The sequence below is a fragment of the Varroa jacobsoni genome, unplaced genomic scaffold (assembly GCF_002532875.2).
Source record: "Varroa jacobsoni isolate VJ856 unplaced genomic scaffold, vjacob_1.0 scaffold_1356, whole genome shotgun sequence".
Classification (NCBI taxonomy): Eukaryota; Metazoa; Arthropoda; class Arachnida; order Mesostigmata; family Varroidae; genus Varroa; species Varroa jacobsoni.
Genome location: NW_019214258.1, coordinates 102,968 through 123,383, shown reverse-complemented (window position 1 = coordinate 123,383; position 20,416 = coordinate 102,968). Strand labels below are relative to the sequence as shown.

The following is a 20,416-nucleotide window of genomic DNA, read 5'->3' as shown; positions in this document are numbered from 1 at the left end:
CATAATAGGTTATCCGTGCATGCTGAGTAAACGGCACCCACTGCGCAACGATAATGAGATGAAAACAAAAGACAAATGTACGAGTTCAGAGCGCTTTTTTTCGGTTACCTTATATCGTAATGTGACCAAAATGTCTAGAGCAATAAATAAATAATGGAACAATGACGGACCAGTTTGAGTTGGCTTAAATTGTATATTAATTAATAATAATAACAAATTAGTGTATTATATACATTATGTGGCGATATTGTGTTCCAAAATCGTCAAAGTACTGCTTTCATTGCACATAAAGATTTGGATTAGATGGGGGTGCCACAGTGTTGTTTTAGACATTCACATCGGAAATAGGGGTGTAGGGATAATTGGAAGATATATCCCTTTGGGGCCATTTGCACATGGCCAATGCGGCGACCCTTGCTATTACATAAGGGGGACACGTTTTTCTTGCACTCGTCGTTTATACCAGGAATGAATTCGTGAGAAACTAATCATCGCTGGTAATGACTGTCATAGATAATACGTTATACAAAATGACCAGTTTTCTATTGTAGCCATGTATAGATTATCGGACCCGCTTAGATATGGTTTCTACCTGCTGAGTAAAAAATAATTGACACACATGCGCATAGAACCAAAAATATTCAGTATAACTGTCCCCGGGTTAAGGCTGTACCAGTTTTCTGATCCTATTGTGCAATATTCAGATCTAATCTACCAGTTCAAGACGAAGCCTAACAATGGGTTTTCGAGCTCATGGAGAAAGATACGTTTTAATGAAGCTCAAAGAATTGTACAGCAGACATGACCATTACTGTGTTCTCCCTTTAAATGATGTTTCATAATTATCAGTAATTGCCTTATCTCCTTCGATACGGACGTATCATTATAACGAACGAACCATTCCGCATAAATTAATGAAGTGGCGGCCGCAGTAACTTCGACGTCTATCGCATTGAAAAGGATTTGCTCTAAATTATAATTAGCGTTAAAACTTGTTTTTCTAACGTATCGACTGCCTCGTCAGACTGCTGAATCTTCTATTTTGGAAAGATGAAGTTGTCAGCGATCAATCAAGTCTTCGGCTCTTCTTGCGTAAAGCAAAATGTTAAATCTATCCAGCAATTAGCGACAATACTAGCCTATACTAAGAATAGTCAAGATACCGCTTCGTACACCTAGTATCGTCTCTATGTCTATAGCACGCATCTCAACGTTTTGGCAGTTTGCATTTTCTTTTGTCTTACTCGCTTCTGCCTGCGTTATGTATTGCGAACGAATAAGCATTGGTCGACACTTTTTTCCATCTATAATTTTTCTGTACACGTTGTTGTTGGGCTGTTTTTGGGGAGTAGGAGCACTATGCATTGCTGGCTTCTTGTTTTTCTGGCCTGTTTTACTATTTATTCATCTGCTCTCAGCTGATCGATGCAGTGCTCCGCGCGCATTCGCCAGAGGGGGATGTTGTTAGACGCACTCGGCAAGGACAATGTTCAACAAGTTGTGCCTGTATCTGTTAAGCCGCCGATTTTTGTGGGTAGACCGTTGGTATTAGCAAGCCGAAAAATATATGGGCTGAGCTTCCGGCAGGCATTTATGCCCTCGCCTTACTATAATAATAGGCCCGCTACGGCAGCTGATAGAAGTTTAGGCAAGTTTTTTTTGTAGATACGCGGGCTATGGAAGAAAATGGGCAAACAGTCGACAATTTTTTTGTTAGGCAAAATGACAAGTTTTATAAAGTCAGTTTTCTAGATATGCAATAGCAATTCGATCCGCTGACACTTCCTAGGAGATTGCGGGGCAGACGAAATCTTTGTAGCCCAATTCTTGGCAGATGCTTGTCCACTCTGGAGAGGTAAGATTTTGGGTCACATAATAATTCAACTATAAAGGCATGTGAAGATACTAGACGCTGATTTCAATAGAACAAAATTCAAATAATATAAGCAAGCTAGTGTTCAAATGATCAAGTGCCCTTAAATCTTAGGAGCGCGTCAAGTGTTCTCTGCGTGGCTCCTCAACTCCCGATCTTTTCTGAGCGAAGTCAAGGCCGGATTCAGCGAGACTGAAAGTTCTTCGTCACGCGGTTGCTCGAAGATTTAGATATACAATAACTACGTGCTGTACATGGAATGCTATAAATGATAACCTATTTCAGAAGGCCAAAGCGTGCACGAAACGTATAGGTCCAATAGGACTTATACGAGAAAGCACTTTACAGCTATTGGATGCTACGACGGGATGTTTGTATTCAGGGTGCAAACAAAATTGTATACAGAGAGTTACGAATGCGTTAACAAGACATTACATATGAGCTTGTTAACAGGCATAACAGAGCCTGCCAGCGAGCTACGTTGGAAATTGCCTTTGCCAGGTTACGATGGTATTTGAAGTACATCGCTTTACGTAATGCGTTCCTATAGTATAGTCTAGCCGTATTGGATAACTCACTATACAGTAAAAGACGCACCCTTGCCACTTTGTCTTAACGGCTTACCCGCTTCTCATGGAGAAAAAAAATGTTCAAAGCAATCGTTTGCTGAAATAATTCACTCGCGTAGACATTTAGTTGTTGATCCTTCATAGAATAAATAAGCCCCATCTAGATGGCGAGATACGCTAGTGGGGAGCTGTAGAAAATACATATGAAAACATTCCTTTTCCTACCTCGAGTTAAGTTCTTGACGTTTTGAAAAGATCTTCTACAATATTGCAAATGAAGCTGATATTCCGTTAGCACATCGACGCTGTAGGTCGGAGATGTATATATCGTTAATTTATGTACATTCTGAGAGGTGTTCGGCTGTATTTATATATGTGTGTATGTGCGACTTTGCCAAGTATGGGATTGATCAGCCCAATGTTTTTATTTTTTCGCAGCATACCGTCGACCTAAGCGCTTAACATATTGATGATTCCCGAATACCTTTTTTAACACAGTTAGTTCCGAGTATATTGGTTAGAACAATAGCTTGATAATCAGCCGTGATGCTTATCGCTGCGGGCTTGCCACTCGGCATGTGGCAGATTAGATAGATAACCGGTCCGATACTGATTCCCTTCATGCGTATTGAAACCGGCGTCTAATTATTCATATTAGGTGTCTATGGTTATCGATAGAGATAACAGCTTTGTTCACAGATCGACTCGGTAGTGATTTGGATGTATGTTTATTATAAAAGAGTAAAGACTCGTTGTCAGGGTTCAGCGCGTTTTGTTTCATCGAGACAACTGAATCGTTGGTTGGCATCGTACGGCCTTGGCCCTATACTTCGTACTTTTTTCTTTTTTATACTCTGCTATCTTTGAACATCTGTAGAAAAGGCCGGCTTGCCTATCGACAAGTGTTTTTAGCATATGCAAATAACTATTTTCATTATTCAACGACATTTAAACATGTTTTTATTTGTTAATACCCATGCGACAAGTAAGTCCCTCTTGGGGTAAACAATAAACGCGACGCTTTTGATTCAATAAATCGCCATCAGCCTTGCGCTGTACGTCGTTACGTTAAGTTCAGAAGATATGTTATACTCAGCACTTGCACTCTATTCGAAAGAAAAAAAAAAAAGCAAGCGCTAGTCAAATGGAAGACGGTGTTCTACCGAACGGTCGCGATATGTCTTGATGATCATATATTGTCGAAGTAACAAGCTGATATGTAGCGATACTGGGATACTGTGTACGCAAACTTCGAACTACCATTTCTTCTCTAACTTTATTTGATGTTCATAGTGAAATTCTACTAACCTATACATTGATGCTACCAGTTGTTATCTACTGGCGTGACACGTAACAACAACAAAATGAACGGCTCAAATTAGTAAGTAAACTTGCGCCGAGTCCGATAGGCTTTTCACGCTGTTTCAAGAGAGAATGGCTATGTTAGCAAAGATACATTTACGTTTCCAGAGAAGTTCATTTAACTGAGATCACTGTATTGTCCCCCGACAACATACAGCCAGGGCGTATTCCCGCTGTCCGTAAGTATCTCATTAGATAAGTTCCTATTTTGACTATCATTGAACGACGCTATTTTGCTCGAACGAAACAACTCGAAACGCTCTTGATGAACGCTAATTCAGATAGAAAGGACAAAAATCCGTGTGTACCTAGAGGAACATTTTTAAGCGTGGGACCATATATATATTCTTTTCGCTTGTCACACGAATAATTACAGTACGGTAGTACTCGTCTGTTTGCTGGCTGCTTCATTGTTTACTAGATTTGATAACGCGTACACGCACAACGTACTCGCACTAAACCACTTTGCTTGCATATAATTTGCAATATGTTCCCAGTGGACGTTCACCAAAGGACTAGATGCCATGAAAAACTCACGACGCCACCAGGGGACATATAAGCCTCAACGATACCACAGTCAATATCAGCCACTGTATAATAACGTTTGTATCTGACACGCTCCATTGAGCGCGTATGTTTCAATAGCTAAGCAAAGACTTATTTCAGTAGACAAAAATAAACTTATTTACAGTTGTTCGGTAGCTTAGATCACTCGTTTCCGAAGTTAATCTCAAGCAATTCCCAGGACTCCTCTAGAAATGCTCATGTTTATCTGAAAATGGCTAACGGCGAACTGCAAGCTTGAGAAAACCTGTTATATATATATATACACACACACACACACACACACACACACAAATACACATAAGCAATGCTAATATCTGATCGACACTATTAGGTAAATAAGGGCTTGGAATTTGACAAGCTGCCAAAAAGTAACTAACCGATATTGCAGATGTCACAACTTTGAGGCTATTGTATGAAAACTTAACCGTCGCACGCCCATTGTACCAGTCAATCTGCTTCTTAGTCGGCAGAACTAGGACTATTACTTACGCTACCCAGGTATTTTTAACATACAACGCAGTTATATTAATTACAGACACTTCCGTCAGCAATCCCTAAAACTTGGACCATTGTTACGCTCACTTAATCATATGTTTATAGAAGATAATGTTTCTAACTGTTTTTGTTCACAGGCTCAAAAAAGGCACTTTTTGGGGGTTGGCATGCTATAAATAGTCTATATGTTGATTTAGTCGGATCCATAAAAACAACGTTCCGAATTCGCACAAATTATGAATAGTTAAAACACAAACACTTGGTAAATGACGGAAAATTCTACTCAGTCGCCTTAGCCCATCCTGCTCGTTTGACAGTTCAGCCTGCGAGATGAATACAATGAACAAGAAATGACCGCCCAGATCTTGGCCCACGATGGTTTGCTTCGGCCAATTCGATGACACTTTCTCGTTGGCAACTTTTACCACCTATCGGCGACTTAGGGAAGCAGAAGAAGACCCTGAAGCTTGCCTTGTGACAATCAGGCGGGCAGACAAACTCCTAGCTTTTGCACTACACTAATGCTTTGTTTTCCCTATTATGGGATACTTGTAGCATACTTACAATCTAACAAAGAAGAATGTGCGTTTGAAATAGATGGATCGAGCTCGTCACATAAAATATCATTCGATACCCTATGTTCTCTAACGAGCCAAGCGGTAAGTTGAATTTCAACTTGCAGAAATAGTTCCAAAATTTTCCATTATTTAGTGGCGGCGAGGACTTATCTGTTGGGCTTATAATAGTTCACGCTAGCATAGCCTGTTACTGGAGCCTTATGCCCATAACGTTGGCTAGCGCCTTTTCCTTTGTTTTGTGATTTTCCTTTTGAAAAAGCTTGGGTAGTATAGAAAGACCATGTCAAATCAAGCTAGGGAAAGTTCCTTTCTTTTTAAAGATGATTTATGTTAGTGCAAGTTAGTCAAAATTTAATCACTAGATGGAAGTTTGAAACTAGTACTAGTAACTAACACCAAGATTTACGAAGGCTTTCCATCTGAGCTAGACGTACCGCATTAGCTTTGTAGAAAAACTGAAAAAGCCTTACCATAATTTTAAAGCACTATTTTTATGATTACTTCAAATGCCGCCTTCAAAACGTACGTTCGTGAATTCGGGAGACATATCGAATCGTTCAATAGACTTCAAGAAAGACTTCAATCTAAATCGTTTATACAAAAATTGCATTTTAAGAAGCGTAGGTACGATTCGTTTTTCGCGTATAACAGATACATTGAAACAAATATCCTACATAGCCTACAATAGTATAGCTAATGTAAATAGTAGGACATTTTGTTCGATGATCTTTCGCCTTTTTTCTAGAATCTTCCGGGCAAAAAATTACCACGTGGTTTTTGCGTCCCTTCCTTGAAACTGAACAATTAAGGGATTTCTGTGAGTGGCGGAGAAGGTACTAACTACACGGCGGATACCAGAAGCGTTTGCATGCATTTTTGCCCGATAGCTAAAAGGTACGTGTTCTTGTCCGAAACAATTGCTTTGCCAGACAGTATAATACACGTAATCCCACCAAACTCTTAGCATCACTTTTTTTTTGACGTCGGTCTTTTTTTATTTGCACGCTACCCTCTTTGTTGCTACATATTGTATGATCCATATTAAAAAGGGGCTTAAATTCCGTTACGGTTCTCCAATGGAAACATAATCGAGTAAATTATTTTCTGTAAATCCGTACGGTACAAAAAATATCGATCGAACTTTTCAGTTAAGCCAACCCTCGTCGAATTATTTAGTTGTTTGAAAGTTACTACTGTTCAATTGGTAGACGTTGAGTGATGTCATGAATATGTTATTCAACTTTTATTCGTAGATGCTGATCGACCACCTCGAGGGGCATCCTTCGCGTCGGTATTTCCAGACTGAACGCCGATTTTTGAGCGTAAACAGCACAAAATTTATAGTAGCCCGGACAGCATATATGCCCGTATATTATTCTTATTTATATATATACAATTGTATATATACACATATATATACATACATACACTGGAAATGGAATTTCGCACAGATATTTCTGATGAACAGGTCAGAATAGTAGTGAGCTGCTAACCAAATCAAGGAAAATTGATTGAATACTTGGTCATTTTAATCGAAAGAGTCTATTCGGCACTTCCCTCTAGGTGATTGTTGTTTATGACTCCCCCTGATCAATGTTCGCATTATTTCTATGGCCTTGAAATTATGTTTCAATATACATGTTATTCAACATGTTATTCAATGGAGCGATTTTATCCCGTCTGCGTCGTTTCAGCTTCGCGGTCGTTCTGGTTATGCATCGTATCGTTGTACAGCAGCCACGTCAGAGATACAGTTCAAACAGATCTCGCACTGCTTGTATTTCAGATACATAATATATACTCGAGACGTCTAAACGAAAATTTCACTACGACGACTTATTAGACGAACCTTTCTATTGACAAGCCGCCGGAGAAAAGGCTTTTCCAGCGTGAAAAGGCTCCGCTCAAAGATAATTCACCTAAAATCATTTTCGTATTGTTGCATTGCGTTGTCAAAACGTGTCGAAAGCTAAAACTATCAAGGTACCCATCTTATCTACTTGTGCTGCGATGATCGGCTTCGAACTATGGTCGAGTAAACTTCACTTTGATTCGAGGTCGCTTAAGTTCAGCGCGTTCGATATCCACCAGTCTTTTACCACCACCGGTCGTAATGACTGTCATCTTAAAAAAAAAATGCCAGTTGGAGACTTCATTCCTGAAACGATCATAATTTTGGCTTAAATATGTGTATACGCCAGCCAGCCAGCCAGCCAGCGAGACGTTCCTGGGACTAAAAGTGCATAGAAGGACTTCTTCACTGTAGTTCTATGAGCCGTTATGAATCTATTCAATAGGCCACAAAAAGCTATTTGACAGGCACGAATAGAGTTTGCACGAGCGAAGCAATCTCTTAAATGACCCAGAATCTCTTGCGATATTAAATTAGCAAATAAAACTGGCAATAAACCAAACACCTGAATGGCCTGTTTAGGTAGCTTAGGCATCTTCGACTCTTACTGCCATCATACTCTGCTCCGAGTTTCTAAATATATAGTTATATCGCGCAACAAATATATCATTCTAGTTCTAATCAGACAATTTTATCGAATCTATTATGTGTGTGTGTGTATATGTTTCTCTGTCCACAGGACACGGTACAAAAGGAAGAAAGGTGTATCGTTGTAATAACGAACACAATGCGTAAACGTTTCGAAGAAAATGCAGCCTTCTAATTAGATCAATGTCCTTTCTACGCATACGCAAGTCGCAACAACGAAGGCACTAACAAAAATAAGACCCTTTTGAAAATTCGTATTCGTTAACGCTAGGGGGTGAAGGGCAATGGCGGCCAGACAGCGCAGATAAGAGCGCTTCGACATGACGATAACTCGCAATATCGATACACAGTCGTCAAGCTAAATGGCAGCACACGAAACAAACCCTAACCGAAACAACCGTACAATGCAATATAACTGGTAGTACAAAAAGCAAATTAGTTTACGAGTCATCACCAGTAGAATACACAATTCTACTTAGAAAGTACACGTGTCCTATCTCATTAAAATAACACGATGTGTTGTAAATAGATGCGTTGCATAACTGCAACGCAAAAGAAAAACCTTTATACTAGTTTCAATTCTAATTTAGCGGATCTTCATTGTAGAAAGAAGACAAATTAATGAAATCCGCTTGCAGGCATACATACGGAACATTGGAGTCCACCTTTTTATCCAGGCTTGGGATTGCAATAGGACCACAGTTAACCAACCTCGAAGGATAAGATTTTTGTTCGAGTTAGCCTGCCGGCAGTTGTGTGGTAACTGAAAAATAAGGATCAGAGTAAACAAATTAAGGCAGAGCTTCATAGGGAAGCAAACAACAAATAGCACACATTATGTACCTCTTTTGTAACGGCTAAGACCATTGCTCATGACAGTAAGCCTGCAATGTCGTAATCCTGCAAAAATATAGGATCGACATTTTGAATAAACAAGAAGACTAATAAATATAATATAGTAAACAATATCCACGTCAAATAAATGACTCTGCTTGCTGAGATGGCCTCCAAAAATATATTCATTTAAGCAATTACCGAATATCAGCTGCTGCAGCTAGGACCCGCGACCTTGTATTTGCAAACGCTTTGCGTCCTCGCCATTTTAAAGTATATATCCAATCGGCTGCTAATACATAGATTCCGTGTGCGACGTTCAGAGTGTTATATCATGAAGCAAATTACAGAGTTTGCCGATGGATGATATCTTATATCTGATAGCAAAATAATTATCTGGTAGAACAAAGAAATAAAGTGAAGCCAATTCTGCTAGAGGGCATTTGAAGGAAACCTAAATACTGTGGTTCGTTTTACCAGAATCTACCGTGTTCATTATACAAAACAATATCTGAATGTACCGGTGATAGAATAATCAGAAACAGTCGTATTTTGTATCGACAGCTGAACATGATCCAGTCGATATTGCAGAAGTTCACCAATTTCCGAGTACGGTAAAGCCGTCTCTGTTTTCCACAGTCGGATATTTTTCGGACGTAGCTCTGATCTGTGATTCTTAAGATTCCTAATTTCGCTATAAAAGTACGCTTAGCAATTAGATTCAGTTGTATACTATCGTTTACGTTCCTGTCGTGATCTCCTCCAATCTCAAGCCAACTCTTGCCCAAAGCTACGAGTCAATATTAACTGGAAACCACTATAAGAGGCATTGGCAAAATTAAGATAGACAAACATTGCCGCTGGTTAAGCAGAGATACTATGTATAATATGTATACATTTCAGTTAACATTTGTTTACTCTTTGACCGTAAAGTGGCTAAATCTAAAAGAAAAGGCAGGACGAAACTTGGCTCTTTTCACTCGTGTACAATCATTGGTTTGCAGGTTGAAGCTCGGTCAAAAAGGGACCAACCTGGTAACTTAAAGCAAGTTAACTTTGTTGTGTGCTTATCTCTCGTATTCGCGAAATCTGCAGGCACAGTTGCAAGATATCCCTGGAAGCGAAAAACGCAGAAGCTACCAATGAAGATACTTGTCAATTGTTTTGCTACGTGAATTCTAGTCGGAATATGGGTTTGTTTTGTAGGTTGTAAAGCGAATATGCTGGGCGTCAACAGGAGTTGTGCTTGGTAAACAATATCAAAAGGGTCACCAGCATTATTGTTTTAAGGTTTCGCTAAAAAAACCCTTTGTATTCTGGCAATGGGAACGGAAAATTACGTTAACGCGATGCTAATTGATAGGTGAACTCCTATCACGAGTATTCAACGATGTCCAAATTATGATCGCTTTCGGCATTTCCACGCCATATTTTGAAAGGAAGCAAACATACGCATCCTGTGAATGAGGCTGCTTAAATAAACGAATCCCTAAATTCGAACTGAATTTTGCCCGTATTGCCATTTTAGAGAGACACCGATAGGTATCTATTCAGCGTAGCCGAGAAACGATCACTGACAGAGTCCAATGAAACACCTACAACACAGAGAACAGTATGTGTTTCAATGTGTAATATGTGATCGTTTTTATATTTGTTTATTGCCCCCAGTGTTTCGTTTCCTGCTCGCTGATGACAGCATATATATATATATATATATATATGTGTGTATACTAGATAGCTATTAGTACTATTAGATAGCTTTTTCCTTTGCTCTGTATGGCCGATATCATCGTTCTGTTCGGCATATAGACTGACAATGAAATAAATTAACGAGAGCGACTGTTCGGCAACGAAAAAGATTCCGAAAGCAAGTTAACAATTCTCTCTCTAGCAAGGTGACGATCTGATTTCTAAGAGAGATAACTCGATCTACTACAACGAGGTTGGAGTAAGCCCCCTGAAACTCGAACAAAATATATCTTTGTGTGGATCAGATTTTTTAAATGCCATTTTTTAACTTGCCAAGTCACTTTTCGATAATACTCCTAGCTGTAGAGTCGTTATTCTATCTATTCTCGCTTATTGACTTCGAATAGGGAAAAACAGAAGATTTGTTAGCTGATAAATCTCTATTTTTATGACTCGAATAGTATGCGGAGCAAATAATAACAATGAGCATACAAACAGACGAGATATCAATAACAAAAAATTGTCATTACTCATTTGAAACACCGAAGACTTTTTTTGAAAATCGGTTACGTTAGAAGATAATTAATCATGTGTCAACGGGCTTAGCATGTAATGTTATAATGTTGACTGTGATTCTCGATACATATTCAAATAGATATATATTCAAATAGCTAAAATTACAGCCGTGAATATGTGCAATAAAACAGCTTTATATATGGCTATATATACGGCTAGCCGATGTGGTACTGTGCGCCGTGTACCCTATTCATGTTATTGGAGGGTCGTCAGCGTTTGTGAAGAAGCGAAACAGGACGGGGTGTCAAGCCATGCTCAGAGCAACGCATACGATTCGGAAATCTACAGTCTAGTATTGTGTATGTTCACTATCGAAATGGCAACTCCTATGACTTTCATTCAACCAGATAAAACAAACTGCGGAAAACAACCAATTCACTTGAAACTATCTCGATGCGCGACAGTCTGTTTGGCCGCCGCCGTCCAATGATTTATCTCCTTTCGATTTTTTGCCATGGGGCTATGTGCAAGACAACGTCCATAAGGTAGAACCCAAAAAATCACAGCCTGAAATACAGTATTCCTAAAGCCATTGATAAAATTGTAAAAAACAAGCGATTGTAATAAATTGGGTAGGCCCAGGATTCGGCATTACATGTAACTGATTTGGTTACGCAAGCGGTCTGTGAGAAGACGTTTGGCTATCGTTGTTTTCCATGTGAAGTGGAAAACTGCCTGGGCCAGTTGAGCGTAAGAATTAAAAACATACTAAAAAAACAAACCCGTTTTTGTTTTTTACTTTGTGATATTAATATTCGCTGGGAACTTGTAGCGCACTCTATATTATACAATTTTTAGTTCACTCTAATATACCGTTTGTGAACGCTGCGTTCTTTTACTACTTTTGCTAGACGGCAGTATAATTGAAGAAAATTGCAAGTTTTACGTCTAATTACGGGTATTAAGCAAAGTTCTAAAACTTTAGCCCTCAACATGAAACGACGTGGGTTTGCGACCGGTTTCTAATCTAGACTACTTTATATGTTTCTGAATGTTTCACCTGCTGTTTTGCCCTTGAGCATCGATCTCGATACCTGGTTCTCAAGACTAATATGTCCGTGATTCACTCCGAAACAAGACCACCTTGAATTCGGTGAGAAAAACATTTTTCCAGTTTATACTATCGAGAAGGGTGTAAGTAACCGTACAACGTGCAAAAAAACCCAGTTCTTAGAGAGCGTGACTCCTCACAAACACCTCATGATTAAACTAGCCCATTTTCTAGTGAGGCTTTGGGAACAACTATTGATCGTGATCTCTGAAAGTAAAATAATACGCAGAACTGTGTTATTCGACCTCTAAGAATACCACCATTATGCTATATACATATGAAATCGCTTTAAAGAACTTTCTGTAGAACAAATGCTGGCATTCGAAGAAAGTAGTAAGAAAGCCCGCGAAAGTACGTTAGCATTATTGTTAACATACACTTGTTGGCTTTCTGTTGGCACTGAAATGTATGTTATACTTATTTAAGTTATGTCTTTGTGGATATATGTCGACAGTGTAAGGCACTGCTATGCACACCAACCTGTACACGACGGCACGTACGCATCAGCCCATGTGTGTTTTAAGTTCTCCATACTCACACAAAACAACATCGGCACATGTGTGCCGCAGATTGCTTCAGACATAGATTATAAAAATCTATATTCCAAATTTTAAATTCGTTATAGGCGTACGGTGTATGAGAAGTCGAGTTACTGTAACAGTACAGTGGAAGCCCCGCAGCCCTTGGTGTGGCCTAGGGATTCTAATCCAAAGAGCCTCCAGCCGAACTACGAGTTTCTATACTTAGTTCCACTTCGGAATTACCTACGCTTAAAACAATTGAGGTCACATTATTCTCTTGTGTTTGTAACACATACAGCCTTATATATACGCAGCTTATGTACGTATGATGTGTACACCTATGTGCACTAAACAAATAACTTTCCCTGCTTGTACGAATCACGTTTCGTTGACTAAGTTATAATAACTTGCCGTTTTGTCTAGACGATTTTCGTGGCTTTTATTTGGATAGGCTGATTGAAACTTTTGCGGCATGCGTAGCTTATATATCCGACATAAACCACTGAAGTGGACCACAGAACGCGTAGTCGTGCTTTTTCTCGAGTAACGAAATACATCGTATTTAAAAGGTGTTGATCCTCTTAGCCAAAAACGTTTCTGGTAAGATTGTCACTGCTCTCGATGAGCTCCAGCCAGCTCCAAATTGATTTAGAAAAAATTTATTTTCAGTATATATTTCGAAATTCAATCTACTGCATATATAAACGCATATGACGGCTGGACGGTAAACCCTGCTATCTTACCAATCAATGCCCTAGAACCGAATACTACACAAATTGCTTAACTAGTAAGGATCGCTACAAGTTGTTTTGTTGCTTTACAATATATATTCCTTTAAGAACGCATCAAGCCAGCCTCTACTATTTTTATTCCATCTACAACTTCGACACCATCGTACCATTTCAAACTTCCGGCAGAACTGCGTGCATTTTAAACCAAAAATATCTATTTATTCAAATATTTCTTATTATCTAGAACCCCAACATACCTTGCTCTAGTTTGCCACCTAGATATGTCCATCACGGTACCGACACAGGCCGGCGCTGTTGAAAATCTGATCATTATCACGTCCGTATAAACTACTTCGATTCTTTCGGGTTGTAGCGATAGCAGACAACAACTCAATGAAGAGGTAAATAAATCACACCCGGCTTGTACACGCCCCTTTCAGTTTCAGTAAAGCGTTCTCATCTGCAATTCTGTCTTGCTTCCTCGTATCCGAAATGGTGCACAATGGCGGCTTCACGAACTTGATACTACACATCTGTTATTCCTAGCAATTATGCAGAATTCCAGCCATTTTTTAGCATGATTATCTCCTTCGAACCGTTTTCTATCTCTTCGAAAATAATCGACACAGACGACAACTCCGATAAGATATTCATGGTGCATGTACACACACAGATTGAGCACCAGGTTCTTTCTTTGCCTCAAAATCACTTTATATCACCGTCGTGAAAGCGCTATAACTAACGTTTTTTCGTTAGCATCCGACTTGCAAAAATCTTTTTGACGGAAGGTGGAGCGCATAGCTGACGAGATCCATATGTCACCTCCTAATTTTTGGCAGTATTTTCTGTACTGGATGATCCGTATAGTTCACATGGCTTCTCTATCGAGTTTCCTCAACGCCCCACTCTAATCATCGAATTTTGCGTCTGATACTGCCCCAAACAGCTAGAAGAACTTTCTTCCTTTGCCCCCTAACACTATTGAAAAAGAGATCTTCGCAGAACTGCTGTAGCTCCCAGTGTGTAATAATGTATGACAAAAGCAATGGTATCTTCCGGTCCCGTCGGTGTTTCTAGTATTTAAGCTGCATTTGACTATCTAGTGTTGCCGTCATATGAATGGGTGTAGCATTGTTGTTCTCTGTACGCACGTACTTAATAGAGTAACCTAATCTACAGAAGAAAAATGGCGGTTGGCTGGTAGAATAGATGTCACTTGGATCCACGTGTACATTTACATGACACTCTATGAGTGAGTTCTTCCATATCTACTTAGCCGGCCGTTCGATTCATGCAATTGTTGTCGTATGAAGCTCTTTCTCTATGTTCTTATAGCACTTTTCTGTCTAGGTTTTTCTCGGTATGCAGTACGACAATCGATGACCAATCACCTTACTTAGCGGTCACGTTATCTAGCAAGTTCAAGACAATGACTCATTGTGTCTAAAATGTATGTCCTGTTGTGTACGTCAATGTCTCCAAGCTTCGAGTCGCGTTTAAGTTAGCGGAAACTTTCTGACGCAATTTCTCCCGTCGAAACGGCGGTACCGTACTCACAAGAGGCTTCGGAACTAGCTGCTCAGACAGAAATGACAGCATATCTTGCTGAAGGCTGGAGAGAGCGATAGTTCAGACCGCTGCTCACAGGGAAGTCCAGCTGGAACGTCCGTCATTAGCTAACAAACCTCTTGCCAAGCACCTTTTTCCTTCTCGAGTACGCAAAAGCAATGGCCGCTTCGCGCGCTTACTTTTGCTATTAGGTGTTCATTTGATTGCTAAAATCTTCTGCCTTATTACTTCTTGCAGTGATTAATAAGTGCACAAGTATAATGGTAGTAGAAGTATCCAGAGATAGGCGTCTAAATATTTATTCTAAAACTGAACTCTGCAGTTCCTATATAGTTTGCTGGTGAAGTTTACTTGACCACTTGCACTAGGTGAAACCAATGGGCCCCATCCTGTCACTGTTGCCGCTCAATTGAGGAACAAACGAGGAAAGGGCGACAACCACTCCCCCAAAACTCAAGCTACCTGTACTCACTACACCATAATGGCAAAGCCTGGCAGCGGGATGCAGGCAAATCATTGACGATTAGGCGAGGACCTACGCTGGGAGAGGGTAGACCAGACCGACGTGGGTGAGAGAAGCTCTATAGAAAATTGCGCTCGGGAGAGATGAGCGCAGACGGCCTTTTGCTTTCGGAAGAAGGTACGCTATTGAGGATATTAAAATTTGCCTTTTAGATGTCTAGATGCGGCGTTGATGTCCTGGTGACGGAGCACATACAATCACGTGACTCTCCCAGTATTTGTTCATGTTATTTTAACACAACGTAAAAAGTTATTCACGATATGGAATTTTGCATTTTTCCAATGCCTACTTTCAGCCTACCCATATAGTGAAGGCTGTGCATGGCATGTATCCACTAACGCTGAAGCGAAAACCAGCGAGCCCAATTAGTCCTGTCACTGGCCTTAGTGACTCGGCCTACGATGAGGAAATTTTTCGCATTCATCAACTCGCGAACGGTTTAAGTGTTTGCCTAAACTATACACACACACACACACACACACACACACACACACACACATATCGATCATGGAAAAACGCCCATTATGGCAACTCCGGCAGTGTTCTGATTTAACAAACACAACAGTAAATCACACGTATAGCAATCACTCACCGCTCAAGTCGACAACTTGTGGATACACATAATTTCTTAAAATTGCTTAAATGAGTATCTTTACGATGTGAATTAAAATACCCACACAAGCTAACTGTAGGAACCTAATTGCTTCTGTAAGTGTAATTTTGTTGGTTCCTTTAGATAAAGGTTATTTGAACTTTAGACTCTGAGGTAGAAAAACGCCCTCAGAGAAAGATAGCACCGAAGAAACTCAAGAGGTTATCAACAGCATTTGGTCTTCTAATGGATTTATGCTAATTTTTCAAAATAGAAATTTCGGCATCTTAAGATACGAAGTAATAGCCGCGTTTAGGAAAATTATTAGGACATGTAAAAAAACAACCTTGTCGAAGTTACTATTGGATCATAAATATGGCTTGTCTTCCATTGAGCTCTGACCCACATTTCACCCTATGATAGCTATCTTGTGACAATTTTTTAGCTTTTATTGCTTTCAGTTAATTTCGGTCACCTTGATTCCTGTTTAAAAGTCGGTTGCTGGTCGGTTTTCGATTGAATTACTTGTTTATCTAGCTATCAGGCTTTAGTGTGACTGGTATCTCTCATCTGTTTTTTTTAACAGAACATGAAACATAGCATTTTGAAAATTAATTCATCCAACTTACTAGAAGCTTTTATTTGGACGAAGTAAAAAACAGGAAAATAGAGCTAAGGAAGAAGTTTTCGTTTCTATGCAGTGCTTCGGCACATAACAGAGGGCACGTCTAATATAAGATAGGCAACATGTACGATAGCAGAAGCCTATCAAATTATTGAATATAATAAACGAAGAAAAAATTCGACAAGGACCCAAAGTATTTTTCAATAAGCCTTTCTCATTAGCCTATCCCTGTTACTCTATATAGAGATATGTTGCCTTCTTGCGAATTAAAACCAGCGAGTTGTTTTGTTTCCTACGTGAAAATGATAAGTGTCGTTTTCGCATAGGAAACAGCAGAGAAATCTGCAACTCAATTCTGTGTCTACGGAGCCTAGTAACGTGTAAAAAGTTGGAGACAAATCAGAGAATTGGTAGACAGCTGCAGCAGTTCATAACACCAAAAGTTACAGCAAACATTATTGAATCATACCGTATCCCGATTCGTCAATAATATGATGAAGCTGAATCCGCGGTGTTCCTATATCTGAAAATGAGCGAAAGTCCCGCTCCAAGACAGATCTATTCTACATATTTTTGTGCGTGTGTGGAAATACGTGACGTCAGGCTGAATCAAAACCAGTCGAAATGCGGCAATATACATGTCACACGGAAATGTCTTAGTTAGAAATATTATAGCGAGGCATCTAATTTGTGCTGCATTTCGTTCTACCAATGCCCCCAAATGCTCACAGCAGAGGACAGTTTTCGAAGAAGATGTAATCAATCTAGAGGTAAAGATGGGTAGTCCATGTTATTATATTTTAGATACGTTTTTTGTGTGGGTACATGTTTTATGTCGTGTGGGGTTGTTTCGTCCAAGTTACATTGGGAATTTTTCGCCATGTTATGGAAATATTCTAAACTATTTGCAGTCAAACTGGCTAGAAGTCATTAAAAAGCTATCATTCCATTGGGTAGAGTTAGTAGGAGCTGGAAGGATTATTTTGTACTTGCTCATTCATCTAGAGTACAATCGAAGTGAGATCCCAATATGTATATATAGTTGCATTACCCAAATATCAATTATCCTTTAGCGTCCTTAAATAGACACAAAACAGTAAGATGTTAACCGCCAGCTATATAACGAAACCCTTTTTCATATGATCCTAATTAATCAAGTTGTCCAAGACCGCAGACGTCCTTGAGAGGATTTAGCCCTTCGTGACACGAAAACGACTTAAATAACACGTAAAACAACCGTAGTCGAATGTCAGCTATTGCAATTAAGTCGTTACATCAAGCGAATAGATTCTGCTCGTCGGCAGCTTCGCCTTCGTTTCTTTCGAGCGATGTTTTTTTGTCTTCGAAATACTGTACAAATGACACCCAGCACATACATAGTAGGCCTTTCGGCAGCTTCTACGGTAGGGAGTCGTGTAGATGGAATACTAAAGTGAGTGCGTCATAGCGGAAAATGGAATTGCGATAGGAATCACCTATCGTAGTCGTGCCACTTTAACTAATACGTGATGAAAAAAACACGTCGTAGCTGGGAAAAAAAAACACTCTACAATCGTCCATAACTACCCACAATTCATAGGAAACGGTCCATACGTAGCCACAACTGTGGGATGAATTGGTTCGACTAAGGACAGGTGTCACTTTGTATTTGAAGTCGATCATAAAACGATGCTTAACTTCGTTGTTTTATTTTTGATTCGAAATGAACTCCAATGGCTGACAGAGTAGACGAAGGTATCATTTGCTGTCTACGAAACTCTACTTCGTTTTTCGAAATCATGTCTAGCTGGACAGCCAAGCTATAACCTGACAGGACTGCAGGTTTCGGTCGGCCCCCGCTCCTTTTCTCGTTTTCCGTAAACGACTCGAAAGATCGTTTTACGCTTTTATGATGTTCGACACGTACATCGATTGGCACGTAGAGAACAGTCATGACCAAAGCATGCAGCTTCGTAAGGTTGCTAATTGCGCGTCCAACGCAATATGAAGCTTTTAGGCTAACTCTTAGCCATATACTCAGATCATTATCGAATTACAGTTTCCTTGTGTCCCTATGATAGCGACTTTGAAAATAGCAAAAGTAGCGTGCTGTCCACAAATCCTAACGACGCTACCAAGATAAGATTTTGAGCGATTCTTTCTCTATCTGTATATAGTAGTATTGACTTGCTTCTTTTATCTTTAGCAGTCCTTGTAAAGCATAGCTGTATATTATTGGCCAGGTTTTTCACTTCAGCTTCAGAACAATAAAAGTAAGCCTTCTGACAAGTTATAAGTAAGCCATCTTTAATAGATGTAAAAAAAACGCTAGGGCGGCTAAGGTCTCACAACTTTAAACAACGATTAGCCTTACGAGCTGGTCCTTTGCCTCGTGAGGCAATCATTATTAAAGCGTTTAAAAAACCTCGATTCTTCAAGGACATTTGTCGTTAGCACCCATAAATAGGTATTTGCGCCCATCAATGGTGAGCTAAGAAAGATCTCTGCTAGCCCCGAATTCCGTTATTAGGCCAACCCATTGCAACTGCGAAACAACCAGGCCGACTGCGACTGTGGCCTAAACTGGACATCGACTACGCGTGGCATTTCAAAGTCATCGATGCTAAGCATTAGAAATGGCTATTAGAAAGCAAATTGATACAATTTTTTATTGATAAAGCTTTAGCTCATAAAGCCCGTAATAGCTACTATGCAGACTATCTGTATATATATCCAAAGATGTCTTCTCGATTCGTATTTGTAACAAATCAATGTTACGTCTCACCAATATCTGTGCAAGACTCAACGAAGAAGAGAGCTTTAAAGGAGGGGTCATGGCGGCAAGGTGAATGATGTAATTTAGCTTAAATAGGAGTTCTTTCCGTATTTATATTTCGTATGGATTAACGTCATTATGATTTTTACGAAGCCAATAAAGTACCAGCTTGCTATAAAGGTCTTAAAGACAGTTGCGTTGTTTCTTTACCAGAGGATGCCATTCCTACGATACTACAGAACTCTGTTAGGAGGTGCTTCGTTCTAGATACCCGTTCGAGTAAAATACCGTTACTGATCGTCTTTTCCTTTTAAAAGGCATTCGGTATACCTAAATTGACACCTTCTTTAGTCAGCCGAAACAAAAACAAATCGATTAGTGCTGCATCCATCAGGTTCCGTCAACAGAAGGCTATTGACGAAACAATACTCCTTAGATAGGAACAAAGGTGCACCAACGACATTGTATTAGGCCATCACCATCAGACAGTGGAACCATTTCTTTTACTTCTTTCTTCGTGATACGTAGACGTCGTTTGCGAAAGTACGTATATTAGTAAAACGAGAAACAATACGTCCATTTGAGAGTATCGGAAAAATATTAGACCTCAAGATGAGAATATCTTAGTGCATTACGCCTTACGTTAACTCTTAGCCGTATACTAAAATTGAGCTTTTTGTCTCAGTTCTAAAACAGAACCGGTGTCGCGGATTCTCGGTTCTGCGTCTTCCGATGTTTCTCACTAAAGCATATAGGATGCTTAAAATTGCAACAAGAGAACTCGAATTAAAGCAATTAATGAGATATGAAAATTTGTGTTACTTCCACTTTAGGTCATCTACTGCGTATCTATAGTAGCGTACTTGTTTACAATACAGGCCCACATAGGCAAAGTTATATACAAAACTGGCCAGTTACGCTTGTGGATCTCCCCCCAGTGATGGTGATCTTGTCACCTCGATTCCATTCACCGTCGTCTTATAGTGTGCATTTCTTGTGGCCGAGT

General features: G+C 39.7%; 1 protein-coding gene and 1 long non-coding RNA gene across 5 annotated transcripts in view; one reads left to right on the top strand and one right to left on the bottom strand.

Annotated features, from left to right (window-relative positions):
* Window positions 1-14,963, bottom strand: part of LOC111269116 (octopamine receptor beta-2R) — a 31,170-nt gene extending 16,207 nt beyond the window's left edge. For 2 of the 4 annotated variants that reach the window (XR_015314475.1, XM_022848491.2), the window contains exon 1: window positions 13,604-14,963. The gene's annotated coding sequence lies outside the window, so the exon portion shown is untranslated. Of the gene's footprint in view, window positions 1-3,750; window positions 4,095-8,592; window positions 9,235-13,603 lie in introns of those variants that run through there. The other 2 variants (XR_002685593.2, XR_015314476.1) reach the window with 2 other exon arrangements.
* LOC111269118 (uncharacterized) lies at window positions 5,076-7,860 on the top strand. Its single transcript, XR_002685594.2, has 3 exons — window positions 5,076-5,525; window positions 6,190-6,338; window positions 7,139-7,860. It is a non-coding gene; the product is annotated as an uncharacterized LOC111269118 (long non-coding RNA).
* Window positions 14,964-20,416: the final 5,453 nt, after the last annotated feature.